At 44.9% G+C, this 14,939-nt stretch overlaps 1 protein-coding gene across 3 annotated transcripts in view; it reads left to right on the forward strand.

Moving 5' to 3' along the window:
• Window positions 1-14,939, forward strand: part of Rph3al (rabphilin 3A like (without C2 domains)) — a 176,491-nt gene that overhangs the window by 18,123 nt on the left and 143,429 nt on the right. For 2 of the 3 annotated variants that reach the window (XM_017797066.2, XM_017797065.2), the window contains exon 2: window positions 7,575-7,675. The exons of the other annotated variant lie outside the window; for it this stretch is intronic. The gene's annotated coding sequence lies outside the window, so the exon portion shown is untranslated. The remainder of the gene's footprint in view (window positions 1-7,574; window positions 7,676-14,939) is intronic. 3 annotated transcript variants of the gene reach the window in all.

Here is a 14,939-nt window from a genome sequence, read left to right on the forward strand (position 1 = left end):
TGAGATGAGGTCTCACTAAGTCACCCAGGTTGGTCTCAAACTCATAATCCTCCCGGTTCAGCCTCTCTAGTGCTAGGATTACAAGTGTGTACCATCAACTCTTGGCTTCTTTGATAGATTTACCTCTCTTAGTAGAATTGCTAGGTCTGAGGTTAGGTGAAATACTGTGTGTGTGTGTGTGTGTGTGTGTGTGCGCGCGCGCGCGCGCCAGAAGTTGATGTCATGTGCCTTTCTCTTTTGCTGTCTGTCTTATTTTTTGAGATAGTATCTCTCACTGAATCTGAAGCTTGCCTATTCTGGCTGACTGGCAAGCCCCCAGATCTGCCTGTCTCAGCAGCCCAGCACTAGAATTATAGTTATTGATGGGGCTTGAACTCAGGTCCTTCACAGTGGCACAGCAAACTCTTTACACACTGAGCCATCTTCTCAGCCCACCTTGCTTTTTTAATTGAAACATAGCATCTGTACTGCCTATATCATTTTATAAAGTGAACATCCCTATGAGGCCATCTCTAGGTCATGAGTGGGGTTTTGGCCCACACTGGACTTTCACTTCTAGGAGCTAAGTCTTGAGTAAGTGATACTAGCAGGGAAAGGATGTTGGAGCCACGCATTACTATCATGGAGGCTCAGACTGTTGCAATCACCATGGCCGTTTTACTTGAGAATCTCCCACCCTCCCAGTGATGCTGAGCTATGACACACTTTTCCAGCAAGTTTGTTTCTGCATTAGTCAACCAGATTCGTGGCTTTTATTTATTTATTTTTTAATCTTTTTGAGACAGGGTCTCCTTGTAGCCCCAGGTGTCCTGGAACTCACTATGTAGACCAGGCTGGCCTCGAACTCACAGAGATCCGCCTGCCTCTGCCTCCCAAGTGCTGGGATTAAAGGTGTGCACCACCATGCCTGGCTGATTTGTGGCTTTTAACCAAAGAACCCTGTTGGATAGTGTACTTGATCAGCAACTAGAACCAAAATTATCCATAGTGTATACCTCTCACATTGCTGAAGGGCTAGCTGCCTTTAACCAACCTCTAAGTTTTTATATGACTCTATTGAGTGACCCTAAGCCTTTGCATATGCTAGGCAGTGCATTACCATTGAGCCTCTTGAGACCCATGACTCCACTTGGACAGTGCTATTCATGGGATGACTAGGTCAACTCTCAAGTAGGCAGTCAGTTAACTGGAAAAGTTTACAACAGGTTGGGAGTAGACTGGTAGATACGCTTGCCTAGGATATACAAGCCCCTGAGTTTGATCCTAACTGCCACCTCCCCCACCTCAAAAAAAAAAACCTAGCAGCAAACTACTTCAAACATCTGGGTTTGGTGAGGTTCTTTTTTCCCTTCCTTCCATTAAATTCAGTTCCCTGTTTTAAGGCAGTTTTCTCTCAGTCCCCAGTGGCAAGCTAATAGAGAATACTGGCTTAATTTAGAAGGCAAAATGTAGGCGTGTGTTATATTTTCTGGACTTCATTTTTGGAGCTCAAGTTACCCCTCTTACTTTGTGATAGACATCATATTAGGTGAGGAGGTAAGGGGGTGCTGGATGTAGGGGTCAGAAAACCAGGGTTCCATCTAAAGCAGTTCTCCCCCACCATCACGGGGACCGTGTGTTCTACAAGATTTCTATTTAAATCACTCTGAATATGGTAAAAAAGGAAATTAATTCTCTTCTGGTTTCTTTTCTTTTTAATGTCATCAAATTACACATACTAGTGACAGGGAATGACCCAATTTCAACTGGTCTCTGAATCGTCACAGTGCTTGTCCTTGTTAATGTCAGAGTCTGGGAGAGTATTTGATCGAGGAGAAGGTGCCACTGGTGAAGCTGGCCCAGGAAAGGTCAGAGATGAATGTGAAATTATTTCAAACCCCCATAGTAAGTATCAGCCTGGGCTGTTTCATAGTCCATGTGGCTGCCCGTGTTGTCCCAGCTTTCATTCTGATGTCCCCAGTGGCCCTTTATCAGAACTGATTCCTGCACTGGCCTTTTTCCACCCACCATTTCTAACTCTGCTGGGCATCGAGGGACTTCCTCATTTCCAGAAGCCACTTCTCAGAGACCCTTTACCCCAACCTAGACACACAGACCTCTCTTCACTGCCTGGGTTTGATCCAACCTTACACTTTTTTTTTTTTTTTGGTCTTTTGAAACAGGGTCTCTCTGTAGCCTCAGCTGTCCTGGAACTCACTATGTAGACCAGGCTGGCCTTGAACTCCCAAAGATCCGCCTGCCTCTGCCTCCCCAGTGCTGGGATTAAAGGCATGTGCCACCACGCTCAGCCCAACCTTACACTTTTAACTTGAGCTAACTAGTTCTTACAGTGAAGTAATCTATCTTTATCCACTGGAGCAGGTGTGATGACACTCGGAACTGAATGTGTTGCTTATAAACAACAGAAATATGTTTCTTGTGGTCTGGAGGCCCAGAGGTTTAAGATGGAAGGATGGGTAGATTCAGGGTGTGGTGAGGGTCTCTGTCATGCTTCATAGACTGTGCCTTCCAACTGTGTTCATGTGGTGAAGGCCACTGAACTCCATGGGCTTCTGGGGTTTTATTGTTTCTTGTTTGTAGTGCGGTGGGGTGGGAGATGAAATCCAAGGCCTCACCAGGCTATCTCCAGCCCTCTGTGACCTCTTATTTATTTATTAATTTATTTTAAAAAACATTTTATTTATTATTTTTGTTTTACATGTATAAGTGTATTACTTTTATGTATGTAAGTATACCTCTGTCATGCGATGCCCATGGAGGTCAGAAGAGGGTGTGGATCCCCTGGAACTGGAGTTACAGATGGTTGTTAGCTGCCATATGGGTGCTGGGAACCAAACCCGGTCCTCTGCAAGAGCAACCAGTGCTTTTAACTGCTAAACCATCTCTCCAGCCTCCTAATTTCTTTGTTATATGTATGTATAAGTTTATATGTTTGTGCATGTATGTAGGCCAGAAGTAGACACCAGATGTATTCCTCAGTTGCTTCTGACCTTATGTTTTGAGACAGGGTCTTTCACTGAACCTGAAGCTTGTTGATTTTGCTAGTTTAAGCTGGCCAACAAGCCCCAGAAACCCTCCTGTCTCTGCCTCCCTAGTGTTGGGATTACAGATGTGCACCACAATACCCTGCTTTTTTATATGGGTGCTGGGGATCCAAACCCAGGTCATCCAGCTTCCATGGCAAACACTTTACCAATTGAGCCATCCCCTCGGCCCCCAAGGGTATCTTTTATAATGACACTAATCCCATTCATGAGGGCTCCAACCTCTATGGCCTAATCACCTCCCAAAGACTCCATCTTCTAATACTGTGACTTTAGGGATTACAATTTCAATGTGAAGAGCCTAGCAGTCTCTTGGGTACCACTAAATAGGTCTCTGCTATGCTGATTTTGCTAGGCTAGAGCTGCAAGTGGTTGTGGACATGGTAAATATGCCAAAATTGCTTCTGTAGGCCGAGTGCCATATGGGGACCCCACGTGGAAGACAGCTTTGGTCTGTGTGGTTTGTTATGGAAGTTTGCTAACAAAGGATGGGAAATATCTTACTTTAACCTTTTCAATGTTTAACAATGATGTCTGGTTTGATTTTGGTTGTTTTTGTGTGTGCATGTGTGTATGTGTTTTTGAGATAGGATCTTGCTATGATGCAGGCTGGCCTGGAACTCAAAATCCTGCTCAGCCCCCTAGTGCTGGGATTATAGGCATGTGGCACCATCCTGGCTACCACTATGGTTTCTAAGTGACTGGGGCAGAGATAGATCCTCAGAGGTGCACCTCTTATGATTGTGCACAGAAGTACTCTGGGACTGCACTGGGCTGGGCTCAGACTCCCCGCACCTCAGCCTCAGGTTCTGGTGTCAAGGGGGAACTGAGTCACCTTCAGTAGAGTGATTGGGAACTACTAATAATTTAGCAGAGTGGGACAGGTGGGAATGCAAAGGCCCTATCTGGAATTGAAACTGCCATTATAAAATTGAAAGTCTCCACCAGGCTCACGCAGTGAGGTCAGGGTGGAAAGGACAGACCAGGGGGACAGCCAGGACTCAACTGTGGACTAACCTCGCATTGTGCAGACCTGATGTCTAGAGCCCAGACCAGCCTGGCAGGTCAGTGGCTTGCACTGTGTGAACCAAGCTCTACTAACAGATACAGAACACAGACCCTTATGGTGTTGGTGTTGGCCTGGGGAACAGACAGCAATAGAAGCAAGTCTGCATGTTAGAAGAAGCTGGAGGTGGATGCCCAGTGAGTGCCCAGCTGGACATGGAACCTGTGGGGGTGCCGGTGTTGAAGTAGAGACATAGCTGCAAAGCATGGGAGGTGGGAATCCCTACAGACCGTTTGCAAGGGGCCACCAGGAGGTAAAGTGATCCTGACCAAAGGGCAAGGCCAGTAATAGCCATCTCAGAACAGATCTTTTTGTTTGTTTGTTTGTTTGTTTTTTGAGACAAGGTTTCCCTGTAGCCCCAGCTGGGGCTATGTAGACCAGGCTGGCCTCAAACTCACAGATATCTGCCTGCCCTGCCTCCCACGTGCTGGAATTAAAGGTGGGCGCCACCATGCCTGGTCAGAACAGATCTTTAGGAGTGAAGAGAACAAAGCCTCCAAGGGGAAAGGGCTGGACCAGAGCCAGAGGTTGTGAGCCAGTGGGAGCACAGCTGGAAGGCTTAGAGGTAGAGGCCTCAGGCTGCAGGTTTTCGTGCTGATTCTCTGACTTCCTCTCTCTGTGGCCCTTCTGTGGGCCTCAGCTTCCTCATCTGTAAAATGGAGTAAGAGAATCTGAGGCACCACTGTGAGCATCTTGAGAGGTCAGTCAGCAGTGCCCTCAGCTCATGAGAGGTGGCTAGTGTTAAAATGGATATCCCCAGTTTGCCTTAAGAGTGTCCTTTTGCTCTTTGCACCTGTGAGTGGGGTTCATGCTCAGGGTCACTGCTGTCTGATTGCACCTTGTGTCGCACGGCCCCTGTGCTCTCCTTGTTTTGAGACTGCTGAGTGCTTCAAATTGGATGCAATACTCAGCTTCATCATCAGATTTCTGATGCATCTCTTCTGCCTGGCCTCTGTTCTCTTTCATCTTTAAGTTGTTTACTTTGTATTGCATTTAGCCCCTGAACTGCTACCAGCCCTCCTTGAAATAGGCAGTTATACATTTGGAAAGCATAAATACATTCTAAATCACACACCAACTCAATGTGAGAGAATGTGCAGCCTATCCATATTCCATTTTTTCTGAGGTAAGAGTTGAGGCAGTAAAAGGGTCTGCCCCAGAACAGGTGAGCATGTGTTCCCTTCCCTATCTCCACAGCAGAGGAAGAACTGCAGGGATTCTGAGTGGTTTTTTTTGTGGTCCTGAATATTGAACCACAAGCTCTCTGCCCTTGAGACATATCCCTAGCCCTGGAACTGCAGATATTCTGGCTGTGAAGATGAACTCTTGGGAGTTCAGTAGCCTCAGTCTAATCATGCCTCGCACTGTGCTAGGTCCTTAGTAGATGCTAGAATGCTACTAAGGATGAGTATTGCCATTGTGGGAAGCTGAGCCAGTGAACTCTGCTAACATGTTCTGAGAACATGCACCCTTAGGGTGCTGGATTGGGGTTTGGGGATGGGCCTGGCAAGTGGTAGGAGCTGGAAGCTCAGATAGCAAAGGGCTATCTAGGGTGCAGGTATGGTGGAAGAAAGGTTGTGGAGGAGGTAGGAAGATTTCCTGGAGAATCAGTATCCTTTTGGGGGCCACATGAAGGACATACAGAGAATGTCCCCAGGACATCATCCCAGTCTGCAAGCTCACCAGCACATGTGTCTAAGTGATCTTGTGCTATCATATTATAATGTAACCACCGGCACTTACTGGCATCAGCAGAAAGTATTTATTTCTCGGTCTGTGAGTCAGATGAGGTTTCACTGATCTGGGCTGTGAGCTGTGGCTGGCTTCATACTGTGAGTGGGTTTTCAAATCTATTCCATGTGTCTCTGAACCCACTTGGACCAGTGATCACACAGGCTAGCTAGTCTCAGGGTGATAGGCAAGAGTGAAGGAGTTAGCTCAGTCACACAGCATATGTCAGACCATTTCACAGGCCTATCCACGAGTATCCCATTGGCAAAAGCAAGTCATGTGAACAAGTCAAGGGACAGGGAACTATGCTTCCCACCAAAAGAACATTGCAGGGTGTGGCTGTTGAGTACTGCTTCAGGGGGTGAAAAGTTGAGAGCAGTAATTCAGCTCCTTTATGGTGCTGGTCATTCAATCACTGAGTAAACACTATTGAAAGTCTCCAGTGTGCCAAGTTCTGTAGCTTCTGGGGAGCAGACTCAGTTCTTCTCTGGTGGAACTTACATTTCAATAATGGGAGAACCCATTATTGATGGGTTACCTCTCCCATTAGTTATTTAACCACATTTGTGATAATCATTACAAGGCACAATAGGTATCAAAGAGCCCTTCCTTCTCCATGGAGGAAGAGGTGGTTGAGCTCAAACTGAAGAGTTACAGTTCTTTAATAATTAGGCAAGGAAACTGGGCCTGCTGGTGCATACCTGTAATCCCAGTAACTCAGAGGCTAAAGCAGGAGGGTTATGAGTTCAAGGTTAGCCCGGACTTACATAATGAGACCCTGGCTCAATATGTGTGTGTGTGTGTGTGTGTGTGTGTGACACACACACACACACACACACACACACACACACACACACACATTTATGACCAGGCATGGTGGTGCATGCTTTTAATCCCAACACTAAACAGGCAGAGGCAGGCAGGGATCTCTGTGAGTTTGAGGCCGGCCTGGTCTACATAGCAAGTTTCAGGACAGCTGTGGTTATAGGGAGACCCTCTCTCAAAATTAATAAAAACAAAAAAGTATATATAAGATGAAATAGTATATATAATAAGATGAGTATATATATATGTATATATAATATAATAAAAATTAGGCAAGAAATCATTAAGAAGTTTAAGCTGGGCTGACAAGATGGCTCAGTGGAGAAGGCACTTGCTGCCAAGCTGGTCAACCTGGGTTTAGTCCCCAGAATCCCCGTAATTGAAAGAGAGAACTGGCTCCTGCAAGTTGTCCTTTGAGCTCTGCCATAGTGTGCATGTGTGGGCACATACATAAATAAACAAATGTAAAAAAAGTTAAAAAGCAAGAAAAAAAAGTTTAAGCTTAGTGCTGCCATAGAGAGAGGGAGAAAGAAATCAGTTCAGTGACATAGTCCAGACTAGTCAAAGTGTTGAATGAAAAACTGTCCTACACCCAAGGGCTGGAGAGATGGTTCACTGGTTAAGAGCACTGGCTGCTCTTGAAGAGGACCTGAGTTTGGTTCCCAGCACCCGCATGGTGACTAACAACTGTCTGTTACTCCCGGTCCAGGGGATCTGAGCTCTCGTCTGGTCTCCATGGGTATTGCAAGTATGAGTGCACTTACATACATGCAGATAAAACACTCATACACATAAATTTAAAAAAAAAACCTCTCATCCAGCCACATTATCCTTCAAAAATGAAGCTGCGATTGAAACATCCCAGATTTTAAAAAAACCAAAAACTGAGAAAATTTGTCATTTGGCAGACAGTCCTGTGAGGAATGCTGAAGGGAGTCCTTTGGGCTGGACCAGAAGGGTACTAGAGAGCAACTCAAATCCATGTGAGAAATAAAGAGCACCTTTCAAGGTATGTCTTGTTTATAATTCTTCTATCTGATTAAAAAGAGTTCTGTAGGGCTGGCGATATGGCTCAGTGGTTAAGAGCATTGATTGCTCTTGCAGAGGACGCAGGTTCAGTTCCCAGCACCCACATGGTGGCTTACAACCATCTGTAACTCCAGTACCAGGCTATCCAGTGCCCTCTTCTGGCACCAAGGGCATTCATGACATGGGTGTACTTACATGCATGCAAGCAAAACACACACATAAAATAAAAATAATAAATACTAAAATTAAAAAAAGCATTACATGAAGAAGTATAAAACTGTTGGTAGCCTATGCCATGCAAAGGTAATTTATATGACAATAATGGCCCAAAGGAGAGGAGAGCGAAGAGAACTGTAGTCATGTGTCATCATAGGTCCAGACTCTCAGAAGTCCATTGCTAGGCAGTTTATACTTGTGTGAACATTACAGAGTGTTGAGATACAAACCAAGGTGGCTACAGCATCAGTAGGTGATGCAGTTGTACACTGTTGTGCATGTGGTCCATGTTGACTGAAACAACGTAATGCAGCACACAACCGTGTAGTAGAACAAAGCTTTGCATTCTACTGAAACTCAGCATTAATCCTGACTTATACTTAAATTAAAATGTTAATTGTATGGGCTGAGAATGTGGGTCACTGGTAGAACACTTGCCTAGCATGCGCTGGGTTCTGGATTTGATCCCCAGCACATACCATACTCACACACACGCACACACTCACGCATACACGCATGCACACACACTCTATAATTATAATCTCTAACTATAATATCTAAGGCAATAAGTGAGGAATTAGCATAAACTGTAATAAAAGATAATAAATTAGAAGTTACGTTGGAAACTAATACAGGGCCAGTGAGATGGCTCAGTGGGTAAAGGCACTCAGTGGGTAAAGCCTGATGACCTGAGTTCAATCCCTGGAACCCACGTGGTGGAAGGAGAGAACCAATTCCTGAAAGTTGCCCTCTGACCTCCACATATGCACCATAGCACATTCAAGATAAATTTTAAAATTTTTCAATAGAAAATATCTAACACAAAATAAGGCACAAAGGAACAACTTAGAGACAAAGAGACAGAAAACAGAATACAGATAACAAAATTGCATAAATTCTGTCTCCAATAAAAAGGTAGAAATTGGCAGAATGGATTTTTATACAAGGTATTATTTGCTGGAGATATAACTATAATAGATGATGCATTTTAGATTCAAAGACAGAAACAGGTAGGAAGGCCAGGTGTGGTAATGCATGCCTGTAATCCCAGCACTTAGGAGGTAAAGACAGGAGAATCAAGAATTCATGGCCATTTTTAGCTACATAGTGAGTTTGAAGCCAAATGGGGCTACATGAGACCCTGTCTCAAACACACACAGATACACACACTATAAAAAAAAAAAAGAGAGAGAGAGAGCTGAAATGGCTATAAAATAATCAGACAGAATAGATTTTAAGACAAAAATTGTGTTTGGGGATGTAGCTCAGCGGTAGAGTGCCTGCCTAGCATGCACGAGGTGAACACTGGGAAAAAAAAAGACAAAAATTGATTACTAGACAGACCAGGAAGAGTCTCAGTGGGTAAGGGTGTCTGCTGTGCAAACGTAAGGGCCTGAGTTCAATCCCCATCACCCTTGTAAAAGTTGAGCATGGCCCTGCATGCCAATAACCTCAGTGCTGCAGGCAGAGACCAGAGGATCCAGGGAGCTCACTGGCCAGACAGCCTAGCCAAAATAGGGAACTTCAGGTTCAGTGAGAGACCTTGTCTCAAGGGAATAAGGTGAAGAGCAATAGAGAAAGACAGCTGACATCCTCCTCTGACCTGTCCATGCATGCAGATGGGTGTGTGCACCCACAGTGATATGTGCACACACATGCACCCCACACGTTGCTACTGGAGATGAATAAGGACATTTTATAATGACCAAAAGGTCAGTCTGTCAGAAAACTACATCAGTTATAAACATTTGTGTACCCAATAACAAGCCCCCAAAATATAGACAGCAAAATTAACAACAATAATGGAAAAATAGGAAACTCAACAATAGTAGTTGTAGACTTCCAGGTCTTCTACTTTTATTGTTATTTTTTCTTCTTTTTGAGACAGGTCTCCCTGTAACCCCAGCTGGCCTGGAACTCTCTATGTAGACCAAGCTGACCTCTGTCTCACAGAGATCCACCTGCTTCTGCCTCCTGATCGCTAGGATTAAAGTTGTGCACCAACATGCCCAGCTCTGTTTTATTTTTTGAAACAGGGTCTTATTGTGTAGTGCATACTGGCCTTCAACTTATTCTGTGACCCAGACTTGCCTTGAGTTTGAAATCCTTCTACTTCAACCTCCTGAATATGGGATTACAGACATGGGCCACTATGCCGGACTTCAAAGTCTCATTTGCAATGATGGATACAATATAGGCAGAGGATCAATAAAGAAATAAAAGACTTGAATAACATTATAAACCAAGTAGGCTTAATAGACATCTACAGAAGACTCCACCCAACAGCAGCAAGCTCTTCCTAAGTGTACATAAAGCATTATCTAGGAGAGACTACATGTTAGGATGTAAAACAAGTTTCAATAAATTTAAAAATACTGAAGTCATACAAAGTGTGTTTTCTAAAACCTGGAACCTAAGTTAGGAAATAAAAACTAAAGGAAATTTGGAGAATTTAACAAATATGTAGAAAGCAAATTAATTCCTAATTACTAAAAGAAGAAGAAACCACAAGAGAAATTACAAAGTACTTTGAGATGAATAAAAATGAAAATCTAACATTCTGAAGCTTACAGAGGGCTGGTGAGATGGCTCAGTGGTTAACATCACATACTACTCTTGCAGAGGACCTGGGTTCAGTTCCTAGCACCCACACTGGGTTGCTCATAACCACCTGTGACTCCAGCTCCAGGGCATCCAAGCCTTCTTCTGACCTCCTTGGGTACCCACACTCAGGTGCACCTACACACACACAGACACACACAGACACACACACACACACACACACACACAGATAATTAAAAATAAAACAAAACTTTAAAGCTTATGGGATCTATTGCTGAGACGGTCTATATTAAAAAAGACCTAAGTCAATCATTTTCTGCTGTAAGAAACTAGCAAGGATGCAACAAACTAAATCCAAAGCAAATAGAGGGAAAGAAGTAATAAAGATTAGAACAGAAAAAAATTGAAATAGCGAATAAAAAGGTCATGGATTGTATGACTCCATTTATATGCAACACCTAGAATATGCAAATTCACAAAACAGAAAGTAGATCTGTCTTTTCCAGGGCCTGAGGAGAGAGGATGGAGTGACTGCTAATGGTTTCTTTCTGGGGTATTGAAAGTGTCCTGAAATTCAATTGTGGGGATAGTTGCACACTATGAATATACTAAACCCACTGGGCTGTAAACTTTAAAAGGGCAAGTTCTATGATTTGTGAATTGTAGCTTGTAGCTCAATAATGGTGCTAACAAAATAATTTTTTTTTTTTTTTTTTTTTTTTTGTCTTTTTGAGACAGGGTCACCCTGTAGCCCCAGTTGTCCTGGAACTCACTATGTAGACCAGACTGGCCTTGAACTCACAGATATCTGCCTGCCTCTGCCTCCCACTGAATGGGATTAAAGGCGTGTGCCACCATGCCTGGCTCAAAATAAATTTTTAATGAAGTTAATTAGGTAAAAAGATTATATTAGGGTCCCCACAAGCCTGAGGGCAAAATGTGACATTATGTGACATACAGAGGCCCTAGGCAGGTAAGAAAAGATTTTGATTATATCTGAACAGAAGTAGGAAGCCACTGTGGGGCTTTCAAGTGGGCCAGTTCCATGATGCCAGGACTGGCCTTTTGAGAAGCTTACTGTGACAGTAATGAGGGTCACAGCCTGCAGAGGTGCAGGAAAGGAGCTGGGAGATAGCAGTAACCCAGACATGAGGAACTGCATTTCCGGGAGGCTTGGTGTCCATGGTCACTCTGCTAGAGGGAGACAGACCTGGGAATCTGCCTGTGACATAGAACCTCTGCTCTCCTCAGTGCTGGTCTGAATGCCCCAAGTCTTCCTAGCTCAAGTTGCAGGGATGGCAAGGAAGTAGGCAGCATATGAAGCAGGCCACCAAGGACTTGGGGCTAGCCAAGGCTGGTTTCAAACAGAGATTGAGCAGAAAGGAATTCATCGCCAAGGCACAGGAGTAGTTTGCAGAAGCTGAGGACAATTTGATCACCCAGGCTCTGGAGGACTGAACAGAGCACATATTCTAGAGGGAAGCTAGGAGCCTCCTCTTTGCCTGGTGTCTCCCTCGGGCATCATCGAATTGGCCACCTGCTCTTCTGCCCCGCAGACTCTCTGTTTCTCATGACTGGACACATGGGAAAATGGCCCCTCTGTCAGTTTCTAAGCCTGCCTTATTCTGGCTGGGACAGTAGTTAAATGAGGCTGTCTTAGCCCATCCCCCAGTGGGTCTCCCCCCTTTTTTGGTGTTAGAGATTGAACCCATGCCCTCATGCATGCTAAGCATGTGCTCTACCACTGAACTACACCCTAGCCCCCAATTTCCCAAGTTCTTAAGAGCAGGACCTGGATGTGCTGATTTGGCCTGGGTACAGACTGGGAAAGATTCAATAGGCCTGTGGGCACTAGGTGGTGACAGAGCTTCTGGGGGCATGCCTGGTGGTGTCTAGGCCATCAGACTAGATGCCAGGTTACCTTTCTTTTCCCCCCTTGATTTACTTATTTTATGTGGCTGTTTTGCCTGCATGTATGTACGTGCACCACATGAGTGCAGTGCCCATGGAGACCAGAAGAGGGTGTCAGATACCTTGGAACTGGAGTTATGGATGGTTATTAGCTGCCATGTGGGTGCTGGGAACTGAACCCAGGTCTTCTGCAAGAGCAGCCAGTGATCTTAACTGCTGAACCATCTCTCCAGCCACCATGTTACCTTATTTGAAGTCCCCTCCCTCACCCCTGTTTGATAACTCAGTGTCCCCATTAGTCTGCCCCTGGGAACTAATTACACATAACCATGCCAGGCTTTGTCAATTGAATTCACTTGCAGACACAGTCTCCTGTCTGTCATCCTTCCCCTTCATTTTCAGCCCTTAACTGGGCAGGTAAGATTCTAGAATTTATAGTCTTAATACCTTTGTGAATTATTAGTTCCCCCAGAAAAGAAAGGCCCGGTTTATGTCCTCCTGAAAAACTTGCTGAAAAGGCCCCTGTCTGGCTGTTGTCTCCTTTTCACCTGCTGTTTGAAATGCCATAGTGCTGATTCAGGTGTGCAGAGCCCTGGTGATCATGGAATAAATAGGCTTGTGATTGCTGACTGAAGTGGGATGGGACCCGTCTGTGAAGCCCGTGGGAGGCTGTGTGAGGGGCACCTGCCCACACTGCCCTGCTGTTTCCTGCCCTGGCTCATCCCTCATCTTTTAGCGCCACCTTTTCTATGGGGACACCAGGGTCAGGGGACCCGCTGGGGCCAGGCCCTTCGTGCTGGGGGCCGTGTCTCCAGTCCTGAGCAGTGCATTGATCTCAGCTGGGGCTTTCTCTCTTGCTGGGGAAAGCAAGGCGTGGAAGTCCTTCAGTCAGCCACTGCTCTCAGACATCAGAGGGGGACAGGGACAGTTTGAATGCAGATGTGGTTCTGAGGGCTCTTTTGCTTTGAATTCCTGCAGCATTTAATAAAGAGGCCACACAGTTTGCTGTCTCATTATTCATGGCTGGATGCTGTTGTCTTTCTAGAATGTTGCCTCCAATACTAATTGCCAGCGGTGTACAGGGAGCTAGTGTTGGCTAACACAGCCACTAACCTCTGCATTTAATTTGCTGCCACCAAGTGAAGGGAGTGGGACAGACTGTGGTGGAAGCATTTATTAGGTGATAAAACCTCTCAGGTCAGCTGGCCAGGGAGGGTAGTTTTTTCCCTGTGCAGTCACATATAGCCGGTTAGAGTGATGGTGAGTACCTGGCTTCTGATCGCTAGGACCTTCTTTATCCCAGGACCCAAATGTCCTCACCCTTTCAGGCAAAAATTGTATCTTCTGCTTTGCTGGTTTTCCTCTCTGTTATCCATCCATTTACTTATCTATCGAGTTATTCCTCCATCATGTTCAATATAGAAACTGAGAATGCCTAGAGAATATTCTTCCACATGTCTTATATATAAGAAATATAGAAATATGTTTTTATAATAAAAAGATAAAGTAGGTGCTATATACTAGACCTTTGTATAGATACTATGTATTTATAAATGTGTGTATGTACATATAGACACACTGTCTATATATGCATATGAACATATGTAATTAAATAGAGGCCCATAGAAATAAGGTCAGAAAAAAATACATATTAGGCCTGGAGGGATGACTCAGCAGTTAAGAGTACTTCCTGCTCTGCCAAAGGACCTGAGTTCAGTTCCCAGCACCCACATTAGGCAGCTCACCTAACCACCCTTAATTCCAGTTCTAAGGGATCTGAGGTCCTTTTCTGGCCCACACAGGCACCTTCCACACATGGCATACACTCACACACAGACACATACACATAAATTTTATATATATGTCAAAACCAGGGGGAGAATATATAGTATATATTCAGGCCATAGAGCAATATACAGTTTATTATGTTTGAATCAAACTTTTAATGCTCAGCTGATGGATAAGTCAAGGCACGAAAAAAATATTAGTGGCATGGTTGATGTGGTCCTTAAGGAAAAAGGACATCAGAGCTAAATGCTCTCAGCTGGGTAGTCACCTATGGGACTCTCAGTGGGCAGGAATCTATGTGGTGTGCAGAAAATATGTAGGAAAATGTGGCATGTACATGTCATTGCTCTACTCCTGCTCCCATGGCAGACATTACTAATCTATCCCTTTCCCTCTGAGTCCAGATGAGCCTTACTGCCTTTCAAAGTATAATATTCCAGGCAGCCATTGCTACTAATTTAGTCTGCATGCTGGATGAAGCCTGCTTGCTCTTCCAGTGTGAGAGGTGATGGCAGTATTGGAAGTGATGAGGGACTTCTGAGTGGAAAGCCACCTTAAGTTTCAGCAAGTCCTCTGTGGGGGTGACACTAGTGGATACATTCTGACTGCTGGGGGTGTGGTGAGGAAGAGCTGGGAAACCAAGCAGGCCCCCATGTGGCTGGAGAGTAACAGAGGCCCCAGGAGAGTGTGCAGCCTCTTTGTTTCCCCCAGCCCATCAGCTCGGGGCAGACCAAGCTTTCAACAGACCCTAGCTCGGCTGTGCTGAC

The sequence above is a fragment of the Nannospalax galili genome, unplaced genomic scaffold (genome assembly GCF_000622305.1).
Source record: "Nannospalax galili isolate Female #2095 unplaced genomic scaffold, S.galili_v1.0 scaffold212, whole genome shotgun sequence".
Taxonomy (NCBI): domain Eukaryota; kingdom Metazoa; phylum Chordata; class Mammalia; order Rodentia; family Spalacidae; genus Nannospalax; species Nannospalax galili.